The sequence below is a fragment of the Glycine max genome, chromosome 2, assembly GCF_000004515.6.
Source record: "Glycine max cultivar Williams 82 chromosome 2, Glycine_max_v4.0, whole genome shotgun sequence".
NCBI lineage: Eukaryota > Viridiplantae > Streptophyta > Magnoliopsida > Fabales > Fabaceae > Glycine > Glycine max.
The window spans coordinates 41119430-41142271 of NC_016089.4; the positions used below are offsets into that span (position 1 = coordinate 41119430).

Below are 22842 nucleotides of genomic sequence, written 5' to 3' on the forward strand. Positions count from 1 at the left end.
TTCCGTTGTTTTTACAAATCTATAAATAATTTAAATCAGCAGTGACTAATTAGGCGCAGGGATATACTCAGTTAACAAGAAAAAAGTAATGAGAAAGATTATTGAGCCAACTTTTTACCACTGTTGTGCAGTTTTCAAACTAATTCATTGTCTAATGTTGTTTTTGACAACATGGCTTGGAGAACCTGCCTTTTTTTTTTTCAATTACCAGTACTGCATGTCTACATGTTTTTCTGACTCTAATCTTCAGCAAGATAATGTAGGGATGTCCGTTTGATAATTATGTGAAATTAACTTTGAACTATTGTACTTACAAGTTACAATTTGTATCCGAATTAGTTAATCACAAATTTGATTTTAAAACATGAGATATAGTAAGGAATTAATTATTAAAATTTGTCAAACAGGTTGCTGCCAACTTCATACCTCATCCTAGATCATTCCAAGTCCTTATTATTTTCTATAAAAGCAAGTCCTAATACTATTCTTAAGGATTGCAATGCTTCACTTGTTGTTGATATGGGTGGTGATACAAAAAAAAAATAGTTTTCATGGAGTATTGGTAATGCGTAAACATTGAACAAGGAAGATTGATGATTGTTTCGGAATCCCTATTTCTAATCTCATGGGGTAATGATGCTATATAAACCAAACTGCAATTTATTAAAATATGACTAAAGTTTAATTTTCCACATAATTTTTATATAGCCATAGCTTACAAGTCAATTTTTTTTGTTTCGTTCTTGCATTATATGTTTCTTGCTGGTAACCTAGATCTGACTGAGATCTATTTTAGCTCTTCTCTGTTAAAATAAACAAGATCTATACTTTGGAGCATGTGACTATGCCATTAATTCATTCTTGTTGACTTATATTAATCATTGCTAATTGCTAATTAGATGTTGTACCACTTCTTAGTTGGCAATTCGTCATGAAGCTTTTACACACATGGAGGGCCAGAAAGAGTTTGTTCAAATTGACACTAATGATTTGTTTCCTTATCTTTTAGTTAATATTGGATTTGGTGTTAGTATGATCAAGGTATATTTGTTTAGTTTCCTCTTTTTATTTAACTTGCTGATCTCTTTGGTTTATGTTTTATAAAGACAATATGGTGGTAATCCATTATTTTAATCTGGGTTTATGTTTTATAAAATCAGTCATTTATGTTTAAGCTTATTATTACTTATTAGTATGTTGTTACTAAATTCTGTTTGAATAACAATATAATAGTACACAGCCCAACAAGCTGAATTAAGAGCTAGTAATGAAAAATTAGGAAATTGTTGTATTTCCTTTTTTTACTTCATTTCCTTCTTCCTTACTTTCCATATATGTTTTCACTTTTGAGTGCTAATCTTGTTGATATCAAAAAGGAAGCAGAGGTACAAGACCCTTATTGGACTCCTCCCCCTAGATGGAAGCTTGAGAACTCAGAGAGGTAAAGTGTAGAGCTGAATTTTATACTTTTTATTTTTTTGTAAATAGTGTTTCAATAAATCTATTGTATCACCTTGTTGAGTCTTAAAAAAACTTATAAAAAAGACTTGAGTCATAGTGCTTCTGGAAAAGCAGTCCACACATCATACCACGTTTTTTCCCCTCATTTTTTTTACATTACACCAATACAATGTTGACAAAGTTATCAACAGAAAGTACCATTTTGCCAGCTTCTTTTGATGTGAAACAATTATGGATTGCTTCTTTCGTGGCCTCAATCATCCTTGCATTATCAATTGCTAAGGTGTAGCTACCTTGTTATTATTATTACTATTATTATTATTTTCATTTTCACTGGGAATGAATATTGAGACTAATGAATCGCTACCAAAAAAGGGATTTGTGCAATATTATTACTATGATAATGAGGCAGTATTAGAATATCATGTTTACTATAAATTCCTGATGATGATTTCTGATATTTCAAATAGAAAAATTAGTTTAAAAACTCATGTTTATTTGTATCGCAAGTGATCTCTTTATTCTTTCTGGGTTCATATTACATTTTCTTGGATAATTCAGTAGTTGGTTTGTTGTTGTACGTTGACAGTTATCAGGTGAATATGCTTTATTAAAAATGGAACATGATTAATCAGTTTTTGCAATATGCTTTGTGCTCAATTATTAATCTCCTGGGCCGCTGGAAATCGCACGTAACCACTGACAAGGGAGCTTCCTGATCAAAAGCTCGGTACTCTCCTGGTATTTCCTAATCTCTCACTGTTTTCCAAAATCAATCATATTATTAGAGATCACAACCAACGGAATAAAAAGAACACAAAACAAATTAAACCTATAGAAAACTCTCCTTTAATTTCTTTTTAACACAAAATCTATGAATTTATCTGGTATCTTCTTTTCTCTCTTGGGCCTTTCCTTTTTTCTGGCCCTATTTTAATTCATGGGCCTATCAAAGTCTCATTTAAACATCACTTTAACTTTTTTGTTACATAATTTTTTTAAAATCTATCCATTTTGATATTTTTTTATCTCTGATGTTTAAAAAAGCCTACGAGGATTTTAACTTCTAAACATGCATTTGTGATTTCGTGTGTTTCCTGGTAGAAAAATATTACATAAATACCCATCCTGTCATACTTTCATTCAAGCACAAAAGAATGATTGTTAATATTTATTATTCGTAGGAATCGACAGGTAACAAGGATTTACAACACGCTTGTTAAATATATTGTATTTTGTAAATATAATGTTCAATAATACTATTAAATTTATATATATATATATATATATATATATATATATATATATATATATATAATGTGTAATAAATATTATAAATCTATCAAATGCTACATGTTAAGAGGATCTAGATAAGTTGGTTTAACACTATTGTGAATTATTTTAAATCCTCTGACATTATCTTGGACTCTTACAAATAAAAAAATTGTATTAAATAATATAATAAATACTATATTAAAATAAAATGATTTTTTTATAATTATTACGATAAATAATGCATTATATGTATAATACTACATTAAATACTATAATAAATATATTAAAAATAAAATGTTTTTATAATTAATACAATAAATGTTGCATTAAAAATATATTATGTGTCTAATAGTACATTACATATATCAATTACTACATTAAATATACATAATATTTTATTCATTCCTATTTATAAGACTCAGTTATCTATTTCACAAAGATTATGAAAAATAGTTAAGTTACTTTATAGAATTAATTGTCTTTTTTTACTTAAAAAATAATTTTGTTTTAAATTTATCTTTTTCCAAAAAAATATTTTTGTCATTAATACTCTTATCTCTCTTCTAATTGATTGTCAATATATCTTTTCTTCCTCCCTCTTTCTATATATCTTTAAGTAGGGGTATTTTAGTCTAAAATAATAAATGCAAGATACATTATAGTTTGAGTCTTACAAAAAAAGAACCAATATTATTTTAATCTTGGGTCCTATAAATTGGAATTGAGGGAGTATACCAAATGCTACATTAAATGCTCCATTAACTATTATTGTTTATCAATCTTACTGAGATCGAGCAATGCATGTGCAACATAGTCTTCGACAACACCAACGATGCACATGAGATGTAGAACAAAATGAACTCAAGGAAAGATAGTGTGAGCAATGCCACTCGGAGGAGAGGGATATTGGAGGCAACTTTAGAGGAGGAAGGATGATGTGATCTTTACTAGGAGCCGATCGCTTGATACAGGTCACAGAGTTTGGATGACGCCACTTCCAAAGAGGGAAGATACGTCAGGATAGACGTCACAAGGATTATCTTGATAAATTTGAGATTGGTATAGCAAAGAACCCAGAGACAAGTTCTCACAAAATTTTATCAAATGCCAAAAGTGCCTTTATTGAAAATGAAATCCATACATACAATGTATCTGAATAAAAAAAAAATAAAAATAGACATGGGCCTTCAAATTAGTTTGGGCCAAAATGACAACGAAAAATAGAAATATAACAAAACTTATTTATTTGGCATGATCTTCAAATTAGTCTAGACCTTCAGGAACAATTAATATTGTTGGTAGTACCTCTCTCTTTGGGCATTCGTCCTTCTCCACTTAGGTCTTGTTAAGTATGTCTGATACCATTTGTTAGACAATATCCACTGACTGTTTGGTCTTACTCCTGATCATAAGTTTCTGTATTTGGACACTTTTAGGATCCTCATCAAAGGAGAAGGGGAAGTCGAAGCAGTTGTCAAAGGGAGGAAAGGGAAGGAGGGGATGTTAGAAGCAACATTCATTAGAGGCAGCGTTGGAGGGAATGAAAGGATGTTTTAAGTAGTGGTCATTAGTCATTGTTGTGGAGCAATAAATAACAAGGAAAAAAGTCGTGTCGCACCAAAAATCGCCTCTAACTACAGGGTATGGCGGAAAATGACACCAATGATGAATAAGGAAATGTTTTAATAAGGTCTATCATATATTTGTGCACCTCATATGAATCTCAAAATTCTAGGATTCTAAATTGTTGTGTATGGTGGACTACTTATGAAGGTGGTACTTCCTAAAAGTTGTCATATATAAATTAAACTTACTAAAAGTAGGATGATGGATTTTTCAATTTGTTACACACACATAATTTCTTTTTCATACATAAAGAAAAAAAATCGGTTAGATTTATTTTGTGGAATGTGTCATTAAGCTCATAAAATAATTTCTCGAGCTTTTCATATGGTGATCATCAATATTTCTTCACACATGTTTCCCCTTGTGTCTAATAATTTATTAGTGTCATCATTAATATTATTTGCAAGTGTATTCACTAATATACGAAAGAAAGCTAAGAAAAATGAAGAAAAATAATTTGACAAAAGATATACAACAAAAGATAAAAACTAAATATGTCTCATTGATTAAGATTTGTTTATTGCAATGATAAATCAGCATTATTTCTCATAACAACATGTTCTAGAATATTTTTGTATTAAAATATTACTTCTTGTAACACTTTACTAAACAAGAATTCACCCCGTCGGTTGCAAGACCAGGAGCATCTGACACATAAGTGAATTAACAAAAACATGTAAGAATAGAATTGAGTAAATTATAAAGAATAATTAAAAAATCTTAAAAAGATACCAATGTTGTGAGAGAATGAGTACCATTGTTGAAGTCAACCGGCTTGGTCAAGCCACAACTAGTGATACAATCATGAGCGGCATCAATGGGCATGTCATGGCAATTTGCATAACATGTATGATAACATATCAGATAGAAAATGAGTCCGGGCGGAATTATTAGGAATTTTTTACATTTATTCTCGCATCTAAGTCGACAAACGATTCCATCAGACACATGATTTAGTCCAATTTTCTCAAATGAAGGATTATAATTAGCTTGTGAGAAACCAAACAGAATCATAGTCATAATCACAACTCCGATAATTTTCATCTCATTCTTTGCCATAAGTCTTCTCTAAATCTACAAATTTATTTCAAAATTTTCTAAGATGTTAAATTCTTGTTGTGATATTTCAAGAGGGAAACATTTATTTATAGGTACAAAATTAGGAACGATGAAGATATTGATGCCCAGGAATCCAGGATTGTATCAAAGTGGGGACCAAATTTTTTTATAATTATTTGAAGGTGAATGTTAATGACTTTAATTTAAGGATATTATAATAGTTTACTATTTAATTTTAAAAATCATATCTCTTTCTTTAAAAACTCTCTCATCTCTCATCTTTCATTGACATTAAATTTTTTAAAAACTCTCTCATCTCTCATCTTTCATTGACATTAAATTTTCAATCTCTCTCTCCTCTTTCACATTAAATTTTCAATTTGTCTCGTCTCTTATCGCCCACCACATATACATGTATTATAAAAATCGTATATTACCAAAAATAATATAAATTAAAGTATGCATTTATTAAAAAAGTAATAAGTGTGATTGATTCAAAAAAAAATTAAAAAATAGTAACAATTGTACTTTTAAATGAATTTGAAAACTTAACTATTTTTCTAAAAATAATTTATAGTAAGAAAATAATGAATTACCATTTTTATATTTTTCAACCAAGAACGTTTTGCAAACTTAAATATTTTTTATATTTACTATTTAAATGAATTTGAAAACTTAAACTATTTTTCTGCAAGACATATTTTTGTTTAAATAGATGCATATTTAATTTATTTTTTAATTACTTTTAAAAATAGGTAATGATTTTTTATATTTTTTTACGTCATGATTTCTTTATATTTTATTTTATCTTTATAAATAGATATTATTTAGATATCAACTTTTTCTTATACTTGGCCAGATGGGCGTGAGATAAATATTTATCCACATGAAACTATCCATCCTACCACGTTTTCATTTATACACAAAAGAAAGCTTATTAATTATTATTTTTTCTTCGAATCGATAGGTATCAGAATTTTATAGCACACTTATTAAATATATTATATTTCACAAATATAATTTTTAATAATGTTATTAATTTTAAATATTTATAATTTGTAAGAAATATTATAAATCAAATGCTACATTAAATACTAAAAAAAATACTATATTAAATATAAAATAATATTTTTAATACTACGTTAAATGGTGCATTAAATATATATTGTATGTCAAATACTAAATTATATATATATATATATATATATATATATATATATATATATATATAATTTCCTTTAGTAGTAAATATAAGAAACTTAGTCTCAAATATAACAAAATTATAATTAATTATACCTTATTTAATACTATTATCTCTAAAATATCTTTCAGTGGGATTCTAGTTTAAATTATTATTTCATATCCTTAATACTAAATTTTAATGAAAGATAAATTAAAAACATACTTTTTAAATTAAAGTTAATTCAATTATTTTCTTAGTTAACATAACATGTATTTTTTTCTTATATTTACCATAGAAGGGAATTACATCAAATACTGCATTAAATTCTACATAATATATATATATATATATATATATATATATATATATTATTGGAAAATTCTTTTTTTAATATATGTATCTGTATTAATATTATATTTTTGTATCGTAGGAATTGAACACTAGCAATTTACTTTATTCAACTAATTAAACTAAACCTCTTGTATATAAATATTACATTAATAACATATGTCTAGTTTAGAAAAACACATGTCTATAGAAAATACAACTTAAGGTACCATCAATGAAAAACTTTACATATGTCATTATTTGGAGTGATAGTTGTTTTAATACTCTTATAAAATTCTTTTTTTTTTTATCAAATTTTAATTTTTTTTAATTTTAAAAAATAGTATTATGGTTGTCAACATATTTAAAACCATTGTTGGATAGAAAAATTAGGGTGTGTTTGGTTTGCATTTTCATGTTTTATTTTCATTTCCTGTTTTCATTTTCTGAAAATTATTTTCATTTTCAAAAGATTATAATTATGAAAACATGTTTGGTTTGATTTCTTATTTTCTACTTTCAAGAAATAAAAACACTAAAAATACGTTTTCAAAAGGAAATTTATTTTTAGATTTGTTTAAAATTACATTCTTTGCCATCTCATTTTCATTTTACCCAAAATAAGCTTTTTGGTTTCAACTGAAAGCACTGAAAATGAGATTTTATTGTTTCCAATTTTTGGTTGGTTTGGGAAAATATTTTCACTGAAAATATTTTCAAAAATCTAATCAAACGCATTTTCATCACCATTATATATTTTCAATGAAAATGAAAACAGAAAACAATCAAACTAAACATCCCCTTAACTTCTAAAAAAATACAATTTAAGGTAGTATAAATAAGTTTACATGTGTCATAATTTTGTGTAAAAGGAATGCTAATGGGACTTTCTTAAGAGTCTCTTTCTAACACTCAAGCTGATTTGTTAAAATATATTGAGAAATGGAACTTACCAAAACCTATATTTTCTATTAAATTTTAGTTAATTGTCCTGATAATGCTAGAAAAAGAGAGTCCTTTACATCTCAAGTAGAAAAACTCACTTCTCACACAAAATAATGGTATTTTAAATGTTTTTTATGACAAATTTTAAATACTAATTACCCTATTAAATACTCTTATAAAAAACTTAGGAAGTTATAACATTGATTAGATGGTAAAAGGAAGAAAGAGAATGTGAGGATTTGATTTTCCCACAAACAAAAAAGTTAACAACTAACATTTACTAATAAAAAAAATCCTTATAAAAACTCATTTTGATTATATGTTTAGTGGGGAAGTTCCAAATTAAGTTTGGAAAATAAACTTATTTTGATTATATATGTTTGATTATTTCTAAAAGTTACGCTTATTACATTAAAAAAAAAGTACCTTTATACATGGAAAGTCAGTTTTAAAGAAATAAGACTTAATTAATATTTTTAACTCAATTTGAAAATTTAAATTAAATTCAAATTTGACAATAAAAAAAGTTTAATCAAAATTACATAAATTTATAAATTTTAATTCAAACATACAATTTATTGCTACTGCAATACTGACCTGTCCAATATGGTCCGTAGGTATAGACAACAACCATCTCTGTACATTTACCTTTTTAATTGATACTATATCAATGTTTGCTATACATAACTTCGTTCCGGTGGTGGTAAATCTAAGTTCATTTGCTTTCCATAAAAGTGGAGCATTATCAGTTTAATAAAAAACATTGTCAGTATTTATTTGTATGTATAACCGCAAATAATGGTATTTCCCGATAAGCTAATAATGCCTTGATCACGTGAGGGCGGAATGATCTACACTAATGCAGTTTGTGTAAACAATCTCAATTCATCATTTAAAAGTTACGTATTGCTTGAATATTATATTAAATTTTATAATTATATTATTTATTGCTCAACCACAAATCAATCTTTATTAGATTATTTAATTAACCTTAAATCACAACTTTCATTGGTTCACTATCTGTATGTTTGGTTTAAGCACCCTTTGAAATCTGTCATTGGTAATGTCAAAAAACTTTTTTATTTTATTTTATTAATGTAATGTAAAAAAAAAACCTAAAGATTATTTACTGGCCAAAAGGGCTGTGATGTGTTTTTAAATTTTGACTTTTTGTAATAAGAAATACTACCAAACTCTAGCGCATTGTTTGGATTGACAGAAAATGGGAAGAGAGAAGTGGATTAGAAAAAGTGATTTTCTATCATTTGGAACAAAAGAGAAAATAGGATAGAGAGAAAACCAATTATGGAACCCATCACACCAAAATAAAATCTATTTTCTCAAGTGAGAGGAATGCATAAGGTAAATCTATCAAAGTAATCTTGATTTTTTTGTTATTTTAATTTAACACTCCGACTTCACGGCTTTACTAAATTGTCTTTCTCCTCCAAGAACCGGTAGCTGACAAAATATAAAAAATTGATTCACTCAGTTGTTTTTATATATACATCTTTTGATAAAAACTATTTTTCTATTTTTAAACTGAATATAATCTTTTAAGGATAATAGTTCATTTCAACTTTTCATGAAAATTTATAACGCTATTTCTTATTTTAAAAATAAGAATATATAAAAGTTAATTATATATGTCTTTTTAAAAATATCATTTTATTTCTCTCCACTTTTCTATTTAACTAATACTTGATTTGAGTGTTTTGTCTTTACATTTTTAAAGATAATAGAAAATAAGAATAAAAATATGGTTTGCTAAAAATTTAGAAAATATTTTTATTGAAAATTAAAAACAAGAATAAATTAACGTTTTTAGTCTCTAAAGGAGTAAAAATACAATGACTCCTTAGAATAATTTCTTTTCAATACATGTTTTTTAAATCTTGAAAATTTAAAAATAAAAATTATTTTTAAAAATTAAAAACAAAAAATAAACACTTCAAATCAAACGTTAACTTTTCTTTCTCTTCTACTTTTCTCCTACTTCTTTCACTCCAAAAACTTTCAAAAGTCTATTTGTTTTCTATTCATTCTGTCTTCCTTCCTACTTCTTGTCATCCTGCTTCTTTCTTCTCTACTTCTCTCTTTATCCAAACATAGGGGATATAGAACATTGGTGTGAAGCAAACCTAATTAAGAAAATAAAAACAACTAGCACCTACCATAGCAACATATTTATATGGTATATGTAGCAGCCTTCTACCTAAGACACATATACTTGCAATATTTTTTAAATACGTTCATAGCGAAATTTACTTAAAAGGATGCATCGACTTTTTTTTTTAAAAAAAAAACTTATTTTATGATAAGAATATTACATATCAAAATGTTGTAAACTTAAAGAAAACAGATCAATAAAAAAATGTAACTTCATGTTAAACAAATCTTGGTGCTCCAAAGTTCATATTGGACAAGTGACCTCAGAAATCTTAAGAGGGGGGGGGGGGTTGAATTAAGATTTTACAAACTATTCCTCAATTAAAATTTCTATACAGATTTTGACCTAAATCCGAAGATTCCTTTCAAAATGAATTTCTAAATAATAATTCAAATTAAACTTACTGAATAGAACTAATAAGCAATAATAAATAAAAGAGTTTGAGGGAAGAGAGAATGCAAACACAGTTTTATACTAGTTCGGCAAAATCTGTTGCCTACGTCCAGTCCCCAAGAAACTCACTTAGGAGTTCCACTATCTCACAAATCCTTTACAATTTTTGAAACACACAAGGACAACCCTTCCTTTGTGTTCAGATGGTTTACAACAAGAGACTCTCAGTCTCTTTGCCCTTTGATTAGAAAGAGAGGAAGAAGAAGATGATCTCTCTTGAAAGAGATAGATGTTTACAATGAAACACTCAATTCCTTATTGAATCTCACAAGTGTTTGGCCAAAGAATTTTTAGAAGATAAGACAATTTAATCTTTTAAGAGGATAAGACTTTTTGGTCAGTAAAAACTCTGAGAAGATTTTGTGTCCCAAGTCACTTATATATAGGCCTTTGATAGTCATTCAAAAACATTTGAAAATATGTGACTGTTGGGAGTTATATTCGAAAATCCTTACTGGTAATCGATTATCATAATGGTGTAATCGATTACATAGTTACTTCTGAAAAGTTATGACTCTTCACATTTGAAATTTGAATTTTTAAATACTGGTAATCAATTACCAACTTACTGTAATCGATTTCATAACTTTGAAATTTAAATTCAAATTTCTTATGGTTGTTTTAAAACGTTCCAAACCACTGGTAATCGATTACAAACCATGTGTAATTGATTACATGCTTTGTAAAATATTTAAAAACATTTAAAAGCTTTTCAAAAGACACATTGGCCATTGGTAATCGATTACATCTTCTGGTAATCGATTACTAGAGAGAAATCTTTAAAAATAAAAAGTTTTAAAAGAAAATCCTCTTGGCCAAACCTTTGTGCTTTCAAATCTAACTTGTAGATGTAACTTGTATTTCTTGGATTGCTTGAAGGTCACTTGAATTATCCATGAAGAACACTTGACTGTTGGCATCATCAAAATCTCTTTGTAGTCTTGCTTCTACAAAACCATATTAAATAAAATATGGTGAAAAACTACTCATTAATTTAATCCTTAGATAAATGAATAAAACATGTGTCTCAATGTTACATTATTTCAAAGCATCCATAACCCTAAAACCAATAGTAATATAAAGTGGAGACCTAAGTCTCTCATGTAGCATCATCATCATAACCTTATAGAGACTGGCTTGCAAGGGTGACATTCAGCTCAAACACACAAGACAAATAGATGGGGAGTGAGATAAATCTCACAATAAACTTAAAACATTAAGGAAGTCATAAAAATGTAAGATACATTTATAAAAAATTACGTTTCACAACACAAGCATGCCCCATCCAAATCAAACATTCCATACACAGAGTCACACACGAAATGCAATGCTCGTTAGACATAGAGACTCGTATGCATGTGATACCATTTTGGAAAGCACTGTGAATGTAGCCTGGGAGTCCGTGTAATCAACAAATTATCACACAATGACAACCCAAAACTATCACTCTCACCGAGATGACACCGATGGCAGCGTGTTAAGGTGTTCTGGCCTTGCAAGGATACTCAATGCATGTGATTAACATGATCTTAAAAGAGATTCCAAACTGTTGTACTCCCAAGGTCAAAGTCATACATCAACTCATTCATGACCTCATCGATTAAGTTCATAAACGTCATTCACTTCAAAACACATATGCACAACATGATGCATTATTCATAGACAATATACAAATGGTTTATTTTCAAATTCCCGTAGAGATTCATATCCTACAGGGATAGGTTCTTCTAACACTTGTAACACATATGCATACCATGACATATTACTTTCACATATACTCGTGGACATTGTGACACCCTCTATCCCGACATATATATAAATAAATAAAATATATAAAAAATATCGGTAACCAAATTCACACGGGTAAAAGGTTGACATTAATTTCAGTATTATCAATTAAAACTTATTAAAACATATTCAGCTCAAAATATGGCCGTCAAAATTTACAAAAATATTTTGTTAAATCAGTGAGATAAAATAAAATAGACTAACATCATGCAATTAATATAAAAACTTATGCCCCACTGTCACATCTTATCAGAGCATTGTGTCCCAACGTCCTTCAGCACAAGGTTCCTTAAAGCACTTCACCTAGTCATCTGCTCCCCCGAACACAAAGTTCAAGATTATCACAGGATCCAAACACACACAACACACAGAGAGTGAGTTATCACATTCCTAGCTAATAGAGAAATAAGACAACTAAATATACATATCATATAAATGAGATACCACTTGCTTAAACATAGCTAACGTAATTTCACCACTTTGTCATTTCAAATTCACTTTTCAATCATCAATCACATTACACATGAATCACATAATCCGATCAAGACATAATAACACATCAATTTCATAATGAACAATTAGCAGGCATTATGCAACAGTTATGCTAAGACTCAATCCTATATGCAATGTGGTACCATGTCAGTGAAAAAATCATCTTGGGGCGCTTAGGAGTACATAGCAAGACACAACACACAATGGGTTTGTCAGGTCACTCTCACTAAGTAAGATCATAAGGAGACCAGTCAGGGTCACGATGTTTTACAAGAATGCTCCAACCATATGGGATCAGCATAAGCTTAAAGGAGCATTCAAACCCGGTGACCCCCAAGGCCTACACTCTGAAGAGTCCGTCAAGGTCTCTCCCTCCTGATTCAGGTCCAACCCCTAAAATCATTTTAGCACACAGACACTACTCGTGAATTATACAATACCCACGACCTCACACTCGTGTTTTAAACACGTACAACATATTGCACTACAATTTAACAATGGTTCCTAAATAGGAAACCGACACTTTCTCTTTAACACTGATTCCTAAATAGAAAACCTACACTTTCTCTTTAAGACTGGGCATTAACACTTTTCTCAAGATAACACTGGTCGGGTTATTGTACAATTCACAGTTTATAACACAAATAATGTCATATCAAGAATTAATCACACACTTATTAACAACCAAAACTCATTCACAATTTCACATCTCATAATGTCACAATCCATCATCACATGTTTTCACGTATCTCACAATTCAACACATGGTCTACTTTACACTTTTACTCAATCTCAATAACAATATTGTGATTTCAAAATAACATGTCATTCCACAATTCATCACATATTCCATTTATAGACATTGCTCATGAATTATACAATATTCACGACCTCACACTCGTGTTTTAAACACATACAACATATTGCGCTACAATTTAACATTGATTCCTAGCTAGGAATCTACACTTTTTCTTTAACACTGCGCATAAACATTTTTCTCAATATAAACACTAGTTGGGTTATTGTATAATTCACAACTCACAACATAATTAATGTCACAATCAACCATCCTATATTTACGTGTATCTCACAATTTAACACATTCAACTTTGCACTTATATTCAATCTCCATAGCAATATTATAATATCAAAGTAATATATTATTCTACAATTCATCATATATTCAATTTATCACTTATGTACAATTCCAATCATAATTTCATAATTGTAATATAACTATTTATTACACTAATATTATTCAAAGCACAAACAAATTATACAAGAATATTTCTTAATCCACGGGGAGTAAAAATCCCTCACATAATTTCAGATAATCATACAAGAAAAATTTCAATATAATAAAACATCTCAAAAATCAATCCCAATTTGACCCTCTAAGGATCCCTACGCATGTTCTCACTAATCCCCAATTGTGAATAACTCATCCCTTACCTCAAAGCGGGCTCACGTGTCTTTCGACATTGATAGCGGCATCTTTAGTGATTCCCTGATACTCCTCCAATTTTTCCTCTGACTGCTCCGATAGAATTCCCAAACGTTAGAGAAACGGAGAAGGGATTGAAGCCTTCATTTATACTGTCTTCGTGCGATGCATATTTCTCCCTCCATAGATATTTTTCTGAAAATCCCAACGGTAAAGGTTGGAGGAATTGGATTGCAAACAAAATATCAAAATTTCACGACAATCCAACGGTTAACGAAACCAGGATCATAGTTTTACTAAGACAACTCTGGGTTTTTGCGGGAAAGGAAAAGGCTACTATATGAAGGGTATTTCTCTCAGCTTAGACATGATATCGAAATTAACAACGGTGAAAATTCTCGGAATTGGGTTATGAAACTGGTATTTAAATTTCACAACGATCCAACGGTTAATGATTCTGAGATCGTCAATTTTTTTATACAAGTTTGGTTGTTTGCGGGAAAAAGAGAGGGTTTTGAAAAGAGATGGAAAAAACGAAAATGAGGGAAAGAAGAGGCATCGTGAGTTTGAAAACTGACCTAACATCGCTATTTATACCTAGGGTACACACAACTTATTATTACTCTATTTATTTATTTTTAATATTTTATAAAAATGAACTCTATTTTATTCCTTATCAAATAAATAAATCAAATATCTTTTTTTTTCTTCAAACCATTATTTTTCATTATTTATTTATTTATAAAAACATGATCATTTTTCTAAAATTCTATTTATTTATAAATAACAATTCTTTTTTAAATTAGTTTACAAAAATGGGATGTTATAAACATCATGCACTTAGTCAATATATCAATCATGGGCAAATTCACTCATTTACACCACAATATTAGCACATCACTTTAATCGTCAAATCATAAGTATAAATATCATGCATCGTACTATCACTCTTTATGATATCAATATTACACACTCATTTTTCCTCCTACGTTACTATGACCTTCATAGAGTATAATAATCATGTCTAGAGTTGTACTAATCATATTAAGTTAGTTCCTATCTCTTTAGAAATATACGACAGTTATATGCAACTTTTGTGTTGACCTCAAAATCCCTTTCAATCGTTTAGAAACCTAAAATTAGGAAATATACAAACTAATCGCATAATTTTGACAGCTTAACCTTTACTCACTAAACTTGCAATATCTGAAGTTATATAAATTCTTTTTGAGTGAAATCAAATCTCTTAACTAGATAACATCTAGGGCTACAACTCTTATGAAGAACACAACAAAGTCTAATTCTATCATTTAAGTACACATTTTGGTGTTCTGAGTTAACATTTTCTATAAGAAAATCAGCACATGCGTCTAACATCGATTATCAAATTCAATATCAAGAATATCAAAATGGAAAAATATCAAAACATCTTACTATCAAATTCACCCATATCATAACAAAACAAAGTGTTTTAGGGCATTCACAACCCATTCTAGAAAATAAACTAGCTATAATCATAAACCTAAGATCATACAATCTAATTGTGGCTCATTACCACTCATACAACAAAAGAAAAAAAGAAAACCCACTTCCCCTAACCTCAAATGAAGCAATTCATCAATAAGGAAAAGGAAGACAATTTTGTGACCACTCCTAAGAATGTATTGACCCAATGGCTTCATCCACCTTGATCTCCACAATAGCTTTTATTATGGCAAAAACTTGATTGTAATTTAAAACACAATCTCAAACCCTCCAAATTCTCTGAGTTTGAAAATTCAAAGGGAAATATAAAAATATTGACTAAGGGACTCCGTGCCTAACGCTAATCCCACTTAATTATTTGGTGCATATAAAACTTGTTGGTCTCCTCTATATGTAGGGGAAGAAAGGAGTTCGTGAGATTATTTTGTCCTATTTGGGACTTAGAGCATTTTTCATGATCAAGTGACCTACTTTGGAGCTTATTTTCTCTAAGACATAAACTGATTTTGGTTTCTAAGGTGTATGAATAAATTATAGTTTTTTCAGCAAGTTTACCAACAATGCAAAAAACATCGCAAACAGGATTGTCATCATAAAACTAACACTAGACTTAGATAATTTTTCAATCATTTTAACTATAAGTTAATATAATATTCTTTTAACACCAAATTATAATATAATATCACCAACAACAAAAACAACAACAACAATAATAATATACACAAAATATACACATGTGTAAGAACAAACACTATCACAACACAAGTACATGCTTATAACAAAATCAATAATACACAAATAGTAATAAAAAGTATTTATATAAAATATAACAAAAGAGTCCTAATAAGAGTTCTCTTTATAGTATATTCCTAGTACTCAAAACTTAGGATGTTACAATTTATAATATCCCTGATTTTTTGTTTTTCGATGACTCTCACATTACAACAATTCATGAGGTGGTACTTCAGTTAGCATCTTTGTTGGTGAAAACTCTCTGTAAGTAACCCTTTTTTGAGATTTCGAAAATCAGTCATGTTTGCTTCTAAGATCAATGATTGACTTGATAAACCAACATAAGACTTCTCAACGTCTTTTATCCTCACTCGCATGTTTTCTGAGAAAATTTCCAGAAAGTCACTTGTTCTATAACTACTTCAAGTCAAACACGTTTAATCATAAAATTCTTAATTGATAATGACTCACCGAAAAATAGATATATCTTATTGATATAAATAGTACTAATTAATTCCTTTAGGTTATCATCCGCTATACAATTTGATAGTTTTACAACTTTTGACTATCTTTTATTCAATTGTGATTCCATCAAAATATCATAGTATATCTACATGTCAAGCTATGGCACACGAGGACATTGTGAGTAGAATAACTATATGCATCTCGTAATGTCGCGTGCATGCTTCCTCGGATACCCACAGGTCACAGCCATAACATAACATTTCATAAACCATAAGTTGCCATTGTGTAAATGCCAGTTAATTAACCCATCCATACCATCCAGATTGTCATCTAACGTCTCTTTTTCCCTCTCCCAATAAATCACACCTTTTCTTTTTAAACCCCCCTCCACGCTATCCCCAACCCGTGTTCCCGACGCTCCTCGGTCACAGAGATTCTCATTCCGTTTCGTGCATGGACTAAACTCCATATTGTAACAACGTGAACTAGAGCTACACTTTTCAGTTTTGAATAAAGAAATGCGCTAAAATAAAGTGTGTGTGTGTGTCTAGCTCTGTGCCAGTGTGCCCCCACTTAACCATTCTCAATAACAAACAAGTTACTTATCTCAGCTTGTTAATTAGCACCATTTTTAGGGCAGTGTCTAGATAAATTAGGGCCTAAGGTGTAATTTTTCAAAAAAAAATTGAATAAAATATTAATTATTAATCTTCTAATTTTTTGAGTTGATTTATCAATGTTTTATAATCAAATAATTCTAATATTTCACTTTCAATTGTTAAAAGAGTTAATTTATTTAATTTATCTTGTAATATTATTGATTTTAAATAGGATTTAAATAATTTTAATTTTAAAAAATTTCTTTCAATAGTAATAATTGTTACTAGTAATGTTAATAATATTCTATAAGCCATAGTTTAAAAATTTGGTCCGCCCAGTCGATCGAATCGGTTCAATCTAGTCAATCAGACCGGTTCAACTGAGATTTCGGTTTGGTTATTGGATCGATCATGCATCTGGCCTGGGATGACCCGAATAGACTTGGTCGGTTTGGGATAAATCTGGTGACTTGGATCGGTTTTCAAAACCCGTTTCACGTCAAAAAAACAAAAAAACGCTCCAAAACACTCCACAAAAAAACTCGAGACTTGTCTAATTGTGTTATTGAATTATTATTTGTGGACATGTTATCACCTTTAATACTTTAATTGTTATTTTGGATTTTATTGTATGAAAAAACTTTTCTTAATCAAATAATGTTAATTATATACTTATATATAATAAATACATATATAATTTTGAATTTTTTAATATATACTGGGTTAAATCGGACCAATTACTGACCCACCAGTTGTACCACTGACCCACTACCTCAACCGGGTCAATGATCACATCGAGTTTTATAACTTTGGTATAATCAATGCACACATTTGAAAATGAATATAATCTTTTTATATAATTTAATACTTCCATTGGAGCATAAAGTTTTTTCAATATAATATTTTTTTCAAGATTAAATTTTTAAATTCAAATAAAAAACCATTATTACTTAAGTTTTAAATTCAAATATTTTTTCATGATTAAATTTTTTTCGTCAATTGTACTTATTCATATATCCTTTTTATGAATAGTAAAAAGTTTATCAAGAATATCATGTTGAGATTGAATAAAATTTTCATTTTTTGTTTTTTAAAATTTTTCAAAACCAGATTCATATTTCTTATTTGACATTTTATATTATCACAATTCTAAAAGTGAAAGAATAAGATAAAATGAAAAGACAACAATAGAATTTATAAATATAAATGTTATAAAGTAAAAAAGAGAAAATAATGAAATGATAGAACCTGGAAATCGAGAAAGACAACAATTTGATACCAATTATCTACTCTGACAATCCACTTCAAGTCTTAGGAAAATAATAGAAACATGAGGAAAAGAAGAGAGAAAAGATTAAAAATGAAATGGTGAAGAGAATGATGTGAAAATATTAATTCTTAGGTAAAATTGCAAATTTGATCCCCCTATTTGTTTCAGAATTTGATTTTGGTTCCCTTATAATTTAATTTATGAATTTAGTACCCTAATTTTTTGCAATCCCATTATTTTAGTCCTCAATCTCGAAATTGGATGTTGACTATTACTTGTCAACGTTTGACCACCACGTGTTGTGCTTGTATTGAACGTTAATTTCATACACCTAATGAATGTCAACCTCCAAAAAAATCACGACATGTGGCGATCAACATCTAATAAAAACGCAACACGTGGTGGTCAAGGTAAGCAATTAACAGTCAATATCCAATGTCGGGATTGAGACTGAAATAATGAGATTACAAAAAACTAGATGATTAAATTTGTGAATTAAATTATAAGAAGACCAAAATCGAATCTTAAGACAAATAAGGAGACCAAATTTACAATTTTACCTAATTTATATATATATATATAGAGAGAGAGAGATAAACCGTTAAGGTATAATTAAAATCTTATTATTAATCATAAATTAATATTGTTATTAAAACTTCAACGTTAATAATCAATGTTTTTAATATATCATTAAAAAAAGTAACTTGAAAATTTTTGCGACCAATGATTACGTAAATATCGAAATTTAAAAAATTAATGATTGTATCTCATTGCTATTGGATATTTCTAATTTACTAGCAATTTACTCATAATTATAACTTTGATTGTGTGTCTCTCAAATATCTACAATATTATTATTTAAAAAACTACACTATTAATAACTTTTTAATTTATGGGCCTAAGGCACATGCCTAATTAGTCATATTGTCAACAAACACTTTCTTTTTGGTCCATTCATTATTTTTCTCAAAATGTCAACTTTCATTTTAAAAATCTTCCTTCTAATTTCTAACTTTCAAAACTCTTTCACTGCAAGGAAGTTGAATGAGTTAGTTCAAGACCAAACTCAACTTCTTCATTACTACAATGATCCTCTTCTCTTTGGCAAAATCTCCATTAACCTCATTTGGTACAACCACTTCAAACCTTCCCAGAAGGCAATAGTCTTCAATTTCATCACCTATTTGTCACCCTCATCCCCTCACAGCCACCCAACAATCTGTCGCCACGTGGTGGAAAACAACCAAAAAATACTACCACCTTGATAACAACAAAAAAAACCTCTCATCTTTCAATTTCACTCAATAAACAGATTCTCGACGAAATCTACTCACTCGGAAAATCCCTAATGAGCAAGAACCTAATTGACTTAGACTTGGTGACCATAAAAATGCCATCAACGTTGTGTTAACTTTCCCTGACATGGCAGTTGAAGGTTTCTACATGAGCTGTTGTGGGACCCACGATTCTTCCTCAGCGGACCATGTAAAGAACACGAAAGAACTACAAGTTCACTTATTTTGGGTTGGGAACTTTGAGGCCCAATGCGTATGGCCATTTCACCAACCAATATATGGGCCTCAAGGCCCATCATTGATTGCGCCAAAAAATGATGTGAGCCTTGATAGAGGCTTTTCTTTCTACACTCAACATATTTCTTCATACACCTAATAGTGAGAGAAAAAAAACTGAAAATACCCTTACGATCCATTAGGTCTCAAACCTATAACCTTCAAGTGGTTAGCATGACATTTTAACCAACTGAGCTAATAGACTAGTTATGTTAAAAAATAATTAATGTCTCTATATATAACACTAAAAATTCTAATGTATATTTAATTCACATATAAGTTTACGTAATGAATTTTATAACAATTAATTTTGATCTAATAATATATATTTTACATATATAAATTTTAAATAAAAATCATAGGTTTAATAAAAATTTATATATGTAAAAAAATACATTATTAGATCAAAATTAATTGTTAAAAAAATTATTATGTAAACTTATAAGTGTATTAAATATACATTAGAAACTTTAGTGTTATATATAACGACATTAATTATTTTATAACACAATAACTTTGATGCAAGATATCTACAAACTAAAGAGATAACCCACCAATTGATATCAATATTCGGCGTTCTGATACACAAGATCCTCCTAAGAGGCGAGTATAGAGCATACTAGTTGTTGAGAGTTTCAAATGATAACCATTATATGAATCAGAGTTTCAGAGAAAAGAGAACTTTTAGAAGAGAGACATTTTAGTAAGAAGAGAGTATTATTGGATTCAGTGTGTCTTAACATACAGACTCATCCTCTTTATATAGGAGAGGATTCGAAACTAACATCCAAAATCTTATCCATGAAAGGATAAAAGTGTCGTGCTAATAACACAAAGGTCACGGGTTTGAGACCTGCATGGGCCAATCTATATGGGGCTATACAGATTGTCAATCTGTATGGGCTATACGTAAGGACAATGTTGGAATTAATAAAAAGTTGAATGATGTATATGAGATTTGAATGGTGTAGGAAGAAAAAATTCTTGACAGGATGGTGATAAACCTAGCGAGCCTCTTGGCTGAGAGCACAACAAACTCATTTAGAAATAGATTCTTTCAAGGTCCAGCTGAGGAACTGCTCAAAGCTCCCTCAGCATGCCCTAGGGTGTTTATGGGAAAGGGGCTTACCCTGGCTATACTGGGAACTTGCTCGTCGACTCTTCCATTGGTGCTAGCTATAATGCACATAGTGCTAATGGAAGGAAGTACCTGCTTCTTGTGTTGTATGACCTTGCCACATCATCGTGCACCACGCTAGTGAGAGTAAGGAGTGCTAATAGTTTAGGTTGTACTATCACTACTAGAAAATAGACTTTTTACATCGGTTATTAAGAAATTTTAACATCGCTTATTAACTTATGTTTAAACTATCGATGTTAATTTATCAATGTTAACATCGTTTTTTTTTAAAAAACCGTTGTTATTGTAGGAAAAAACAGCATTGGTTTTTCAAAAAATCGATGTTTTTTTTACTAATAACATCGGTTTTTCTAAAAACTGATGTTAATTTATGGTTTATTTTTAAATATCATATTTTTTTAATTACCAACCTGTAGTTAATTCAGATCATAACTTATCAGTGAAAGTTGTAAAAGAAAAAACACATAAAATTAGCCATGCACCAAAAGTTATAAACAAAGTATATCAATATATATATCATGCACCAAGAGTTATAAGCATTTCTAAACAAAATAACTTATAAACAAAAATTTTCAAATTGATGATAACATATTAGAGTAGTAATGTACTTTAATTACAAAAAAAAACCCAGAATAAAACAAAGTTAGAAGTTGCATCTGGGAACTCAAATATAATTTGAATTCAAGGAAGAAAATTTTGTGATTGTGCAAAACTCATCCATCCATTTTCAATTTTTGCAGTCTTCCTATGATAATTATAAGCTATCCTACACTCTGCAGTCCCTTCCAAGTTCAGATGGGTGAATCTTGTAGCTTTCATAAATAAGTACAAGGTACTTGGCATATCCTGAAATTAACCTGAAATTCATATTAGATAAGTAAATGATTTCAAAATTTGACATACAGAGAAGTGTTTAATTACTCACCAAACTGGTGCAAGTCACTTTGTACTTAGTCAGGAGGACTTTGAAACTGACTAAGTTAGGAATTTGGTACAAGGAGTGTCATTTAGGGTTAGCTTTTGTTTTAGAGCTACTTTTGAAGATGGTGAGAAGGAAAACACTCTGTCCATAATGTGTCAAAGTGACCTGATGATTTCTAGTGAGTGCATAGAACTGTCTAAAATATCTCCATCCAACAAGTAGAGTTGAGCTCACCAAATCTTGGTTATATGTGACAGAGTGCATGTTACCACTAGAGTGTAGCAAATGCCAAGTATGCTCTAGTTCATCCTTCCATCTTATAGCAAATAGCCTACGTACTTCACTGTAAGGCTACATTTAACAAGCAAAGTAATTGTTCGGGATGTAAGTAATCCGTGATGTTAATCAACAAGTGTACTGAGTCGCACAAGTAA

General features: G+C 29.4%; 1 long non-coding RNA gene and 1 pseudogene across 1 annotated transcript; one reads left to right on the plus strand and one right to left on the minus strand.

The window, feature by feature from the left end:
* Positions 1–4832: 4832 nt before the first annotated feature.
* LOC100796488 (uncharacterized) lies at positions 4833–5479 on the minus strand. The gene is made up of 2 exons (XR_413271.3): positions 5118–5479; positions 4833–5009 (listed from the first exon to the last, which is right to left on the minus strand). It is a non-coding gene; the product is annotated as an uncharacterized lncRNA (long non-coding RNA).
* A 13659-nt stretch (positions 5480–19138) lies between these two features.
* On the plus strand, positions 19139–21657 carry LOC113000696 (protein PHOSPHATE-INDUCED 1-like; annotated as a pseudogene).
* The last annotated feature ends 1185 nt before the right edge of the window (positions 21658–22842 follow it).